At 34.4% G+C, this 14,380-nt stretch overlaps 1 protein-coding gene across 16 annotated transcripts in view; it reads right to left on the bottom strand.

Moving 5' to 3' along the window:
• Window positions 1-14,380, bottom strand: part of HERC1 (HECT and RLD domain containing E3 ubiquitin protein ligase family member 1) — a 163,095-nt gene that overhangs the window by 140,188 nt on the left and 8,527 nt on the right. The window contains exon 2 of one of the 16 annotated variants that reach the window (XM_039865347.1): window positions 8,621-8,715. The exons of the other annotated variants lie outside the window; for them this stretch is intronic. The gene's annotated coding sequence lies outside the window, so the exon portion shown is untranslated. The remainder of the gene's footprint in view (window positions 1-8,620; window positions 8,716-14,380) is intronic. 16 annotated transcript variants of the gene reach the window in all.

Raw genomic sequence — 14,380 nt, 5'->3', positions numbered from 1 at the left:
ATCCAATGTTGGACAACCGACCTCTTTCTTAACCACTAAATAATGCTGCTGCTCGTTACTATCATAGTGGTTTAACATGTTCTATATCACGCTAAGTTTTTTAAAATTAAAAACCTCCAAAGGTTTCAATGAATTAATTGCTAATTCAGCTCCTTTTTAGAGTCCTGTTGCTATGATAAAATCTATTCCTCCCAGCCACTATATCATGATCATTAAATGATCCCAATCAGATAACAACAACGATAAAACATTTGTCACAGTCGTCATCAGAAACCTGTAGGACAGGAATGCAAAGGACTGAGAATAGCAAACTAACTCATAAACTGCCACTGGGAATACAAAATGGAAAACAGTTTGGCAGTTTATTATAAAACTAAACATTTGCTGTACTTACTAGTATATATGCATCGAATCCACTCCTTGGGTATTTGCCCAGAAAAATGAAAACACATGATCACATAAAAACTTGCACGTGACTGTTCATAGGAGCTTTATTCACAATAGCCAAAAATTAGAAACTCAGATCCCCATTAACTCATCAATTAATGAATAGACAAATTACAGCATATCAATATAATGGCATATTACTCAGTAAAAGAAAAAAAAACAAGGAATGAGCTACTGATACAAGCAACAAAACAGATAATCTCAAAAGCATTATGCTACATGAAAGAAGCCAGACACAAAAGATAACATAACCATGCTTCCATATATATATAAAATTCTAGAAGAAGCAAAACTATTATAGAAAGCAGATCAGTGGTTGCCAGTGGCTAAGAAATTGAGGGAGCAGATTAACTACAAAGAGATACAAGAGAACTTTCTGGGGATGATGAAAATGTACTAGGACTGTGGTGGTAGCTACATAACTACACACATTTGTCAAATTTGTCAAATTGTTCACTTAAAAATAGTAAATTTTATTGTATATTAATTACACCTCGTTAAAGCTGACCAAAAACAAACAAACAACCCAACTGGCTTGCAGAACTCTTGCCTCCTCCTGTCCATTTAATGCAAAAAGGTTCTGAAATCTCCTTTTTTCTTATCAAAACACATTTTTTTACATCAACTATTTCTGTTCATTGTGAAAGCTTAACCCAAATCCACACCTCTGGCCAGCTCCTCTGCAGAACATTGGTCTTAGTTTCCAAATGCCTGGTGGACATCACTGTGCTTCCCACCTTCACTTCACCATATCCAAAATTAACTTCACCATCTCTTCCAGCTTCCCTACCCCCTAATGCTCTCCTATTCATCCTCCTACATCCTTACAAAACCAGCTCCTTCTGATACATCACTCAAATATGAAGTCAAAATTGTAGAGTAGTCTTTAATCCAAGTCTTGCCTGATTTGTTATTCTGTACCTGTCTTCATCACAACTCTACAAAAAGACTTAAGCTTTTCAAGGCTGGTACTCTGTACTGCTCCCTCTTTTGTCCCTTTAAGCCAGAGGACCCCAACCTCCAGACTGCAGACCAGTATAGGTCTGTGGCCTGTTAGGAACTGGGTCACACAGCAGGAAGTGAGTGGCGGGCAAGCAAACGAAGCTTCAACTGTATCTGCAGCCTCTACTGAGTGCTAGCATCATCACCTCGGCTCCACCTCATATCATCAGGCATTAGATCCTCTTAGGAGCATCCATCCCTAGTGCCAAAAAGGTTGGAGACCGCTGCTTTAAGCCACTGGCACCCTACCATACTTGCTGCAGGGACTCGGGAACTCCCTCCAGCAGATGAATTAATTCTGGCCTAAACAGTCTACAGAGAAAAAAATTATATAGCCCACGGAGGCTATAAAGATAAATCAGATAATAGATTGCATTCTCCTTTTTTTGTTATAAATAGGAACTCTGATGGAAGAGACTTTTTTTTAAGAAAATGCTCAAAGTCCACGAAACTCACAAGACCTACAAGACCATTTTCAGTACAACATTCCTCTGCTTACAAATTCACAATAATTTTAAATGGGTTCTGGGCTAGGCATTCTCTATTTGTCTCCAGTTTCCTGCAACTTAATCTCTGCCCTTCCATGCTCTGCTTTGTACCCTCTGAAGCTGACCTCTAGGACTACACTGCCCAAGATCCCTTGACCTCCAGTTGGGTCAAGCCAATGAGAGGCACTAGCAGGACATCAGAGGATGAGAAGAAAACAAAATCGGAGACCTTGTTTCCCTAGCTCCCTCCCACCTCAGAACCGTTCCTCTATGGCCACAGGTCCTATCCACTGCCTTGGCTTCCAATGCTCCAGCTCTCATCTAGCTTCAGTGTTCCTGTTCTTGCTCCGCTGGCTTAAAAGTATCAATGGCTTCCAGATAGTACCAGGCCTTGGAATTTCACCATCCCTTGTTGCTTTCCTTAATTCCTACCCAAACCTCTATAACTAGTCCATTTATTTCCTGCCAGAACCTTGAGTGATAGAGCTCCACAGGCTTAAAATTCTCATTCTGCTTTCCAAGACTCGAAATCAACTGTTTTCTCCAACCTATCAAATCTTAACTACCTCATGCTCCTTTCTCAGCAGCCCTCTGCTCTAGACAGACAGGCGTCCCTACCAATCCTTACCATCATCATTCACATGGCATGCGCTCACTCCTACCCTTACTCATGCTACTGCCTCTAGAATGCCCACCTCCCTTCCTCTCTACCTAACAAATCCTATATACTTTCTTCATGAAGTAATTCAGATCCACCACCTCCCCCTATATTTAAACCTGTTCTAATAAGCTTAACCCAGAATTATCTTTCTCACCTTAGAATTTCCATTTTTCTTACAAAGACATACTTGAAACTATAAAAATAAATGTTAGGTATTGTATTGTATGGTCTCTAATTGTTCACCATACACATCACAAAGGGAAGTAATTTGAACTATTTTAAGGTCCTCTTTTTATATTCCATCATGGAAGTTAGAGTAACATGAGAAATACAGTAACTCTTGTTGACAAATACTAGTTATTTTATATCACTACGATGTTCTAATGCAAAAAGTTGATAATAACTAGCTATAAGCAAATTTACTATGTTTTTTTTTTTTTTCTGTTTTCAAAATAATGATTCTAAACAATGGCTGCTGTTAACCTTGGGGTTTTTAGAACATTAATGCACTTTTTAACGAAAGAATCCTTGGGAACAAAAAAAGTAACACAAGTTATCAATCTGTCAGGTTCAACAAACTGTTACGCAAATAGATACAATTAGTACACAAATGAAAACAGAAATGTCAGCACATGCAAGATTCCTAAATTTGTAGCTGACCATGTCCATGAACCAGACAACAGACTTCAACAAAAGTACATTTTCTAGAGGCATGAAGAGGCCAATGGTCCTCATCACATATTGTTTGTAGGAAAAAATCTCCTCTCCCTTCTTCACAAACTTTAACTTGCTAGCATCTAAAGCCTAAGTCATGGCAATCATAACATTTTTTAGTAAATTTATCCTCACTGAACTCCCAAAGATATATCCAATTGATACTTCGAAAACTCATTCTTATGAGGTTCCCTAAAATAAAGAACAGAGAAAATCGCAAAAATGTTGGAAGTAGGTACTATGGCTAGCTCCTCACACAATCTCTGAATATCAATGTGAATATGACTTTGAAAAGACAAAAAAAAAAAAAATTATAAGACAATCTGAAAGATCTAATGCTATCAAAAGAAATGGGGGTAGGGGAGACATAATAGTACCAAATACTAACTGGCTTAAAGTAAACTTTTTATCTCTTCAGCAAAAAAAAAAAAAAAATCAGAGGGATATATCCTAGCATATTTACTAATAAACTAAGGTCAGTCCTATTTGCATATCTTTTTTTAAATCTTCTGTATCTCTGTATTATTTTTAACAAAGGCATTCCTATTGGTTACTATCAAGACCTTGACAAGAATATGCAAAATTTATCCACAGTAGGAAATTCTACTAGACAGAAACAACAGTGCTCATAAGGGACTCAGAACCAAGAAAAGAATGAGGATATGTAAACAATTACAATACAATATGATAATGTTGCATAACAAAGTTACCCAGCAAGAACTATAGATAATACTAAGGGAATGAAGAGGACAGAATGGCCAGGACACAAGAGACATCCCAAACTCTGAGTTGGGAGATGAGGACTTAAGATAAAAGAGAAATAAATAATGTATTGGGGTTGTGAGGTGATTTTTAAGGATATTTAGACTAGGCTCAATGAGACTAGGCTCAATCAACATTTTCACATTGCAGCTTTAATCTCTCACATTGCAGTTTTAATCAAGAAATACAGTATTGCTTAAACTAGGAAATATCCTATTCACTGCAACCTTGTTTAGAATAGTGAAAAGGTAAAAAACAAAAAGAGGAAAGAATCTAAAGTCAATCAATAAGAATTGGTTAAATAAATTATATACACACACTTGGATTCAAGGCAATCATTAAAATGAATGAGGAAGATCAATAATTATCTGTACTGTATTGAATTGGAATCATAATCATGATATATTAAGTTAAAAATACAAAGATGTAGATTAGGCAATTCCACTCCCAGGTATATATCCAAAAGAACTGAAAGCAGGAAATCAATCAGATATCGGTATACCAATGTTCATAGCAGTATTATTCACAATAGCCCAAAGACAGAAACAACCCAAGTGTCCATAAACAGATGAATGGATAAACAAAATGTGGTATATACATACAATGGAGTATTACTCGGTCATAAAAAGAAATGAAATTTTGATACATGCTACAACATGGATGGACCTTGAAAGTATTATGCTTAGTGAAATAAGCCAGACATAGAAGGGCAAATATTATGTGATTCCCCTTATATGAGGTACAAAGGATAGGCGAATTCATAGAGAAAGTCAAATGGAGGTTACCAGAGGCTGAGGGGAGAGGGGAAAAGGGTATTATTGTTTAATGGGCACAGAGTTTTTATTGGGGATGATGAAAAAGTTCTGGATATAGATAGTAGTGAATGCACTTAATGGCACTGAATTGTCCAGTTTAGGATTGCTTTAAATATTAAATATGTCATCCATACTTTACCACACACAAAAAAAATAATATATAGAACAGTCTGCAGTATGCCATCATTTGGTAAAAAGAGAGTATATGAATGCATTACTGAAGGTGTTTAGGGTCTCTGAAAAGACATACTAGGAACTAACAGTTAACCCTGGGAAAAACTAGGAAAGTGAACATAGGGTACAAAAGGGAGATATACATTTTGCTGTAACCCCCTTTGTACTATGTGGATATATTGCTTAAGAATATCTATTTTACTAAGGAAAAAAAAGCATTATCCAGGCAAGGATAATCTTCCATGGATGTTAAAACCTTTGGGAAAAGGTTGTGGGAGAGAGGACTGTCACACAATCTCAATGTACCACTCTACATTACTTATTAGTTGTAAAGGTAAAAAAATGCATTTACAGTGAAGTGATCTGGTAGCAGTCACCACCTAAAATAAGTGATCAAATTTAGCATCATCTATAATGGGAAAAAAAATGGTATTAAGTGTCCCCTAAGGTGATACAAAATGTACACACCATCTATACAGAGTTCATGCAACAAATGTTTAGCCTGAATATATAATCTTAAAAAAACAATGAGCAAATTCAGATTGCAGGACATTATTTAAGACAAACGCTCTAGATTCTTCAATAAAGTTAATGTCATTTTTAAAAGGCAGGGGACTTTTACAGATTAAAAGAGACTAAAGAGACATAAAAACCAAAGCAAAAGTGAATGTGATTGGATCCTGGATCAGAAAAAAAAAAACAAACAAAAAAGTTATAAAACATATGTGGGAGACAACTAGAAAAATTTAAATATAGACATTGCATATTAGATAATAAATTCAGGTTATTTTCCTTAGGCATGATAAAGGTATTGTGGTTATGCTGGATAATGTCATTATTAGGAGATGTACACTGGAATATAGGGGTAGGGAATATCTTGGTAACTGCAATTTACTCTCACTCAAACAAAATTGAATGTATGTTTAGAGAAAGAAAAAAAAGTAACTGCAACAATATGTTACAATCTATGAAACTAGGTAAAAAGTATATGGGTACCTATTGTACTGTTCTTCAACTTTTCTAAAGATCTGAGAAATTTTCAAATGGAGGGGGCAGAAACAGCTGATAATGTAATGTAAAAGAGGAAAAAAAGATTATCTTTTACGATAGAATTACATATAGGAGTTAAATGGTAAGTATAGTTTTTCCATTATTAACCCTGTCCTTCCTGATGGAGCATATATAATAAACTCATTTATTCCCAAAGTATCTGTATATTAAGCAAGTCTCACTTTTAATTTCCTTATAACATAATCATTTTCATTTATGAAATAATAGTGATACTATCACATTTATAAACTGAGTTGATTTCTAAGTCTTATTCAAAAAGGAGCAGACAGAAAAATATTGCTCCCATAGACACAGACAAAAAGTTGCCTACCCTTCCTCAGAAGAAGATAAAAGCCAGACAGCAAGATGACAAGTTTAAAGTTTGTACTTTGTACAAACTACACAGAAGGAAGCTAAAGGGTAGAGAACACCTGTGTTCAACAAAAGTGAGAAGGCAGAACTATCCATCTCTTAAGTCTTCAACCTACGTCTTCATTGTTTTAGAATAGTATTAATTCCTATATATGAGAGAACATAAAGGCAAATCTCTACTGTAACATGACTGAAGGGAAATTATAGCAGGAAAAAGCTAACTGGCAAAACTGATTTGAAATGAGCTTAACTATACCTAAATATTGTCTGTTGTCTTGAGAATTTACTTTTAAATAAAACAAGGCTGCACTATGAAGACCTGACTCAGGAGGAAATAAGAAGCTTCTCTTATTCTCTCATCTTGAATCGTACCTAACTCCCTCCTGAAAATCTCTCAGGTTGACAGAAAATGTTAGAATTTGAAAATAAATCCAACCCTGTGGAATTAATCGAGCTGTACATTTGCAGTATGTACACTTCTATGAATATGCATTATACTGTAATAGTTTTTTAAACACTTTTTAATGAAATACCCAAGTGCCATATTTTAAAAATTATAAGACAGAGATAAAAGAAATCAAAGGAGATCTAAATAAATGGAGAGACATGCCATGTTCCTAGAAGAATAAATATAAAAATGTCAGTTATCCCCCAAACTGATCTATAGATTTAATGAAATACCTATCAAAATCCCAGTAAGATTTTTGTAGCTATAGACAATCTTATTTTAAAATTCGTATGAAACAGCAAAGAAACTAGCATAGCTAAACTCATAAGCCTTATCTTCAACTTACAACCAACAAGGAAATATTGAGAGATGTAAATAAAATATAACCCACTCCTCAAAAATAAAAACATTAAAATAAGATCATCCCAAAAATCTGCTTGGGCAAAAAGACTGATTAACAAAGCAAATTACTAGATGCTGTCAATAAAACAGAAAGCAAAATATGCTAAAGAACTGACTTTAAGTACAAAAATCCATTCTACAACCAACACAATAGACTCCTTTCCCCTCCTACCACTCCAACAGCACTGATAATCAGAGATAGTTTCTCACACACTCACAAATGCACTCACACACACAAACATTCTAAAAATGCCCACATACAGAGTGCTCCAAAAGAACTATACTTTATTCTTCTTAATGTTTACTTAGAGAGGTCTGAGTTACTTATCTTTCAATCCAGTATAGTATGAAAAGTTTTTTCCTATCAAACTGCAAAACAATCAATAATCTCAAATTCCACATAAAAACAGCAAAAATAAGCTTTATACAACTCTTCTTAAATTAACCTAACTCCAAAAAGATTTTTTTGTATCTGTTCACCTAGCCTTTACTAACAGGTCAACTATCAGGAAGGGGGAGAGGGGCTGGTCAAAGGGCTGACTATGCAGCCCAGTTTACCCAGGACATTATCATTTTATGTCTGTTGTGCCAGCATGTACTTTTTTCCTACGGTAGAAGCAAACGACCAAATGCCTATGGATAGTCTCTTTTAAAAATGTAATATTTTAGGTTATAAAGCAGCAAATAGATCTAGAAAAAATCTGGAGAATTACACATTAGAATTTAATAGTGGTTACTCTGCATGATGGGATAGTTTTCACTTTTTTCTTTATATCTCCCTATACTGTCTAAAAGATTGGTTTTTACAATAGCATATATTACTTTTGATACTTAGGAGGAAGAAGTTATTTCCATTTGTTAAAATGCAACTTTTCTTTCTGACTCAAATCCTCGACTCATTTCAAAAGCATGCACTTCTCTTCTTTAATATCTGAACTTCAAGAACTAAGGTGATGTGATATAGTGTAGACAACTTTAAAAGATACAGAAATCTAAATTCAAGAACCAGCTTTGCTGTGGAAAATATGGAACCTAACAACATACCTTTCAAGGCTGTTTAGAGGATCAAATGAGAATCCATGTTAAAGTACTTTAATGTAGTAGACTACGTGAGCTATGTTTATTACTACAAGCACATGAACGAACTGTGTAACCTCAGATTTCATATATAAAATGAGGGAGTCTTATTAAATGAGCTCCAATTCACTTCTAAGTCTGAAATTCTGGTAGTAACAATGCTCCTTTAACTCAGCCTTCTACCTGCATCTCTCTTTGGGAGGTATACCTTTTTTATGAATAACAGTTTCCAGGTCTCCATGTTTTCTATCTTCAGTAGGACACAGCCCATACTTCACATTCTTCTCTTTTGGCCCTGATTTTCTGAAAGTTAAAGAAAATATGTCTGTTCCCTCCAAAAAGACTTTAAATCTTCTTCTAATCTAATGTTTATTTCATGATTTCCATCTGCCATATCTTGCAGTGTAGAGTAGTGGCTATGCACATGGACTCTGGAGCCAGGCTGCCTAAATTCAGATCCTGGCTCTGCTATGTCACCAACTCTGCAATGCAATCCTGAATAATTTACTTAATCTCTCTGTGTGCCTCAATTTCATCACCTGTAAAATTGAGACAACAATAGTGTGCCTACAGCATAAGGTTGTTGTGAAGACTGAACAAATTACAAATGATATAAAAAGGACCTAAACGGTACGTGGCATGTAGTAAATGTTATAAATGACTGAAGTCCTTTCCTAACACTGCTCCCCTAAAAGTACAATGCTTACAGGCTAAGATAAAACAACCAACCGACATTTGCCTCTTACTTTTATCTCACTGAAAAATGCCTTATTATTATTTACCTATCGAAAACTTCTCCACATCATTGTAGTGAAGTCATACACACTCTTTATCATCAGACATTTTTCTAGTTATTCTGTGTTCAAATCTTCTAATCCAATATTTCTCAAAAATTGTTTCGTCTAAAAAATTTGTCCCACTAGTTGTTCAAGATGTTACGAGGGGGAAAAAGCTTCAGTGATCAAATAAATTTGAAAAAGTCTGAGTTAATGTTAAACAAGTCTTTTAATGTTAATATGTATTGTTAAATTCCAAAAGAGGATAAAGTGCATGTTGTTTACCAAGTTTATTTGGCCTCAAAAGCCTTTTTGTCAAGGAGTTACATTGAGAAACACTGCTTCAGTTCTTTGACAACCTTTAATACAAAATATACTGTATGCAAGTTCAATATTTTTTACATAGTATAATTTTTTAATTATATTTTATTATTATTTGTATTATTAGTTTCAAGTATACAGTACATTATTTAGACATCTATATAGTTTATAAAATGATATCTCTAATTGCTCCTTCTCTCCTCTGGCTCTCCACCTAGCTGTTACATTAATGCTAACTGCAATCCCTATGCTGTGCTCCTCATCCCTGTGACCATCAGCTACTAATTTGTACTTCTTTAACCTTTCACCCCATTCTCCCAGCCTTCTAACTCCCCTCCCAATTCAATATTTTTTAAATTTGATTCACACACAAGGTCTGTTCAAATCCATGCTGAAAAATCTGGCTCAAGAAACTAATACCTGCTGCCCTGCATGAATCACTTAAAATTTCTGAATATGAATACTGACCTCTAAAAAGAACAAACACCAATGACCAGCTACACACACTAGGTCACAAGTTGTTATTGCACAATGGATGCTAACCTATTTATTGGCCAAACATCCTTTAAACAGTCTAGTTATTCAATATTCTCAAGTTTTCTCTGAATTTTCAATAAAGACTTGCACTCTTCCCTTAAAGGAATTCCACCACAGAACTTTGTCAAATCATCCCAGAACCAGTTCTAACATAAATATGATGCCCTAAATATACAATTTACATTGTTGTAGAACTACCCCCACAAAAAAAAAACACCACATAATATATTAGGAAGGAACAGTAGAATTTCACTATTTGACAATCTCTGATGAATTAATAAATTAGGCAATGATCACCAATAGCCACAGAATCACAAAGATAAAACTTTATGCACTCCCTGATGGAAACACAAACCATTCCTATTAAGTACTATTACTAAAAAAAAAAAATTTTTAATCCACCCCCAAAATCTCACAAATCTATCAGTTTACAGGAAATTCAGGAGACAGAACATGTTAAATGACATTAGAGACATGCAATCAGCAAAATGGGAAACTTCTCAGGGCAAACCATCCTTGTTTCTTCAAAAAATTTTGAGGGAAAAAAAGAGATGGAGGGGAAGTTCAAAGACTAAAAATGATTTAATAACATGCCAAACAACTGTAAAATATGGAGCTTATTTGGATCCCATGTCAAGCAAACAAACTAATGTATTCATAAAACAATCAAAAAAATATGAAATCTAATTACATATTTGACGATATTAAGAATTTGCTATAATTTTTTTGTGGTATGGTAACAGTATTATGCTTATTTTATAAAGAGACTATCTTTTAGAGATCCATACTAAACTATCGGAAATTTACAAATTAAATACATCTGAGATTTGGTTCAAAAAAGTACAGGGATTGGGGGTAGGGTGGTGGTAAACAGAAATATAGAGGAAACAACACTGCTATAATAATTCTTAAAATTCAATGATGAATACATGAGACCTCTTTATACTATTCTCTCTACTTTTCTATTAACATATGTTTAAAATATTTTGTAATAAGAACATTTTTTAAAAACCCAAAAATGCTGTCTGGGAAATTGAATTACCTGCCTAGGACTGCAAATAGTCTCTACATATTCCCAAAACAGATTAGTGCACAGTCAGGCATAAGAGAATGTAACTTTAACACGATCAAATAATATTTATAAAGTACTATAAGAAATCATTTGACATGAATTTCACTAACACTCAACATGTTAAACTCTCCTATATAATTATTCTTTTTTACAAGCTCATTAATATCTAATCAAGTTTTCCATGAAAAAAAATAGTGTTTAAGTATGATTTATTTTTTAACTTTTCTTTATTAAATAAAGCAACAGTCACAGAAAAAAACTTGTAGGCAATATTGCAGAGTCATCGCCATCTTCCTAGTCCTATGGGCCTATGGTACTTCTGTAATTTCCCATCAGCAGACTTATTGCATAAGCGCTCCACCTCACTGAGCTCCAAACAGGACTAGTTTTATCTTGTGTACAAAAAACCCTTTCCTGCCTTCCTACTCTAAATGAAGAGCCAAACCAACAGATGGCAGATCAAGAGGGGATAAAGTGGTGATAGGAGGCAGTTACAAGAGAGCACGGGGGAAAAAATAACAGAAATGAAAGATACTAAGAATACAAAATATTCAGCAATTCCTTAGATTTTTGCAAAACACTCACATTTTGTCAAACATTAATTACTTTAAAGTGATATGATTCTATGAATTTGCATTTGACTTTATTCCCTTACACAGGGTACCTTTAAGAGTTTTGAAAAGTCCCTTTTAGTATCTCAGACCAATTTAAACTAACCAAAGCAATTAAAACTATTTCCAAAATGAACAAAGGAAACAGGGAACATAGTAAACATTAATCGATATTTCACTAATGCTGTTACATCAGCCTTTTCAGAAGCTACTACACTTTCTTTTTTGACCTCAAAATAGTAAAGCTCCCCACCCCTATGCTAATCTACAATACTATCAAGAGCATCAAGATTACCGTAGCCTAACTGGTAGGTTTTCATTAAAATATTGATCTTAAACAAAAAATTACAATAGTGTTGATATGAGAATTGTAGTTTTTACATAAATTACATTTCTTAAAAATGCCTAGGCTTTTGATTTAATATACATTAAGAACATGTCAATTACAACAGGCCATCTTTGCCCATTCATCATGCCACAGATCTAGCAATTCAAGGGCTCCTTCCTCAGGCAGCTTCCTCTCTGTGGAAGCTCGTCAAATGGCAGAATATCTACTCTTCCTATCTCACAGAGGTGTTATAAAGATCAACTGAGAAAATGTTTGCCAAAGTCCTTTGTAAATTAAAAAGCTATATATTAATGTAAATCATTATTATTTTACAACTTGTCTGCACGTTAGACAGGTAGCAGACTAAAGTAGCTCCTTAATATCACTGGGTTTCAAGGTCTACCAAGAAAAACTTCATACTTCACGGTATAAAGATTCACTAACATTCACCTTTCTATTGCAAAGTCCAATCCTTATACCAATTACTATTCTCTCCTAAAGTCTATTCCCTTTCTTTGGCAGAAGAGACACGGAAATATCCTTTAAGAAGTCAAAGCAACATGTGGCACCTAAAATTCTAATTGTCACCATGAGCTCCTGAACACCTAGGTAGAATGATCTTGCCCACACAATATTATCTGCCTAGGATTTTGGATCAGCCAAAACTATGGATCTGCCAAAACTGAGGCTGGCCATTTCCATTTCCTGCTCCCCACCCCCACAGTTTCTACCAACACCCCTCTTTGTTTCTGAATTCTAATTCAGGCTCCACCACTTACTAACTGTGAGATCTTGGGCAAGTTACTTAACCTCTTTGTACTTCAATTCCCTTATTTGCAAAATAAATGAGTTAAATTGTGGTTTAAAAAATAAGATAGTTCACTGAGATTTAAACATGGTCTAAATAATAATGAAAGTGCTTAGAATAATGCCTGGTGCACAGTAAACGATTAATAAGTATTACATGCATTTGTCTACTCCACCACACCACCTTCACTAAATTACATAAATCTCTCCAACATGCTCCATAATTCTTTTCAAAAGAATGAGCAATTCTGAGAAAGCAGAAACTATGACCATATTACTGACAAATTTCATTATATTGTATATGACTGGATACTTGGTTATATAAGGAAGATCGATGATAAATTTATATAAAAGATACTTGCTCCCACATGCTTCTAAATTATATTAACACATAGATAACATAACTTTCCTAGTTCTAGATTAGGTTATCTTATATTTCTAATACCATCAGTTAGCAAAGCTGCAACTGCCCATGACCAGTTTTACGGTATAGTGACTAACAAAAAATGGTCTTAAAACATGGCAAAATTTAAAAGGGCTCCTATAAATGCTACTACATTAAATTTAAAAAAGAAAAAAAAAAAGCTTGGAAAATAATGTACCCTCTCCCCCCAACCAAAATCAATACAGACTTTAAATCAAGAGTTAGAATAAGGAAAAACAGAACAAGGGAGAAAAAGGAACCCTTATACATTGTTGGTGGGATTGAAAATTAGTAAAACTGCTAAGGAAAACAGTCTGGAGGATTCTCAAAAAATTAAAAATAGATCTACCCTTTGACCCAGCAATTGCCTTGTGTATTTATTCAAAGAAAACCAAAACAATCATTCATAAAGATCTATGCACCCAAATATTCATGGCAGCACAATTTACAATAGCCAAGATATGGAAGCAACCTAAATGCCCATCAACAGACTATTGGATAAAGAAGTTATGGTTCATATATATAACGGAATATTACTCAGCCATTAAAAAAAAAAATGAAATCCTACCATTTGCAATGACATAGATGGACCTAGAGGTTATTATGCTAAGTGAAATAAGTCAGACAGAAAAATACCATATGATTTTACTTATATGCAGAATCTAAGGAACAAAAAGAACAAGCTAATCAAAAACAGACTCACAAATATAGTGGACAATTTAGTGACGGACAGAGGGGAGGAGGGGTTGGGGGCCTGGGGGAATGGGGTGAAGAGTTAAAGAAGTACAAATTAGTAGTTGACAGATGATCACGGGGATGGGGAGCACGGCATAGGGAATGCAGTTAGCATTAATATACTGGCTATGTGGAAAACCAGAGCAGAGAAGGAGTAATTAGGGGGATTGTTTTATAAACTATATAAATGTCTAACCAATGTACTGTATACTTGAAACTAATTAAAATTTTTTTAAAAAACTAAAAAAAAAAAAAAGTATAAGGAAAAATAGCTTGCCAGAGCAAGAAGAAATACTACATTAACATCACTACCATTATAATTAGTGGACAACCAAAGAGTATGTTAAACACTGCAAC

This window comes from Pteropus medius, unplaced genomic scaffold (genome assembly GCF_902729225.1).
Source record: "Pteropus medius unplaced genomic scaffold, Ma_sr-lr_union100, whole genome shotgun sequence".
Classification (NCBI taxonomy): Eukaryota; Metazoa; Chordata; class Mammalia; order Chiroptera; family Pteropodidae; genus Pteropus; species Pteropus medius.
The sequence above is the reverse complement of the archived record's forward strand: the minus strand, read 5'-3'. Positions and strand labels throughout refer to the sequence as shown.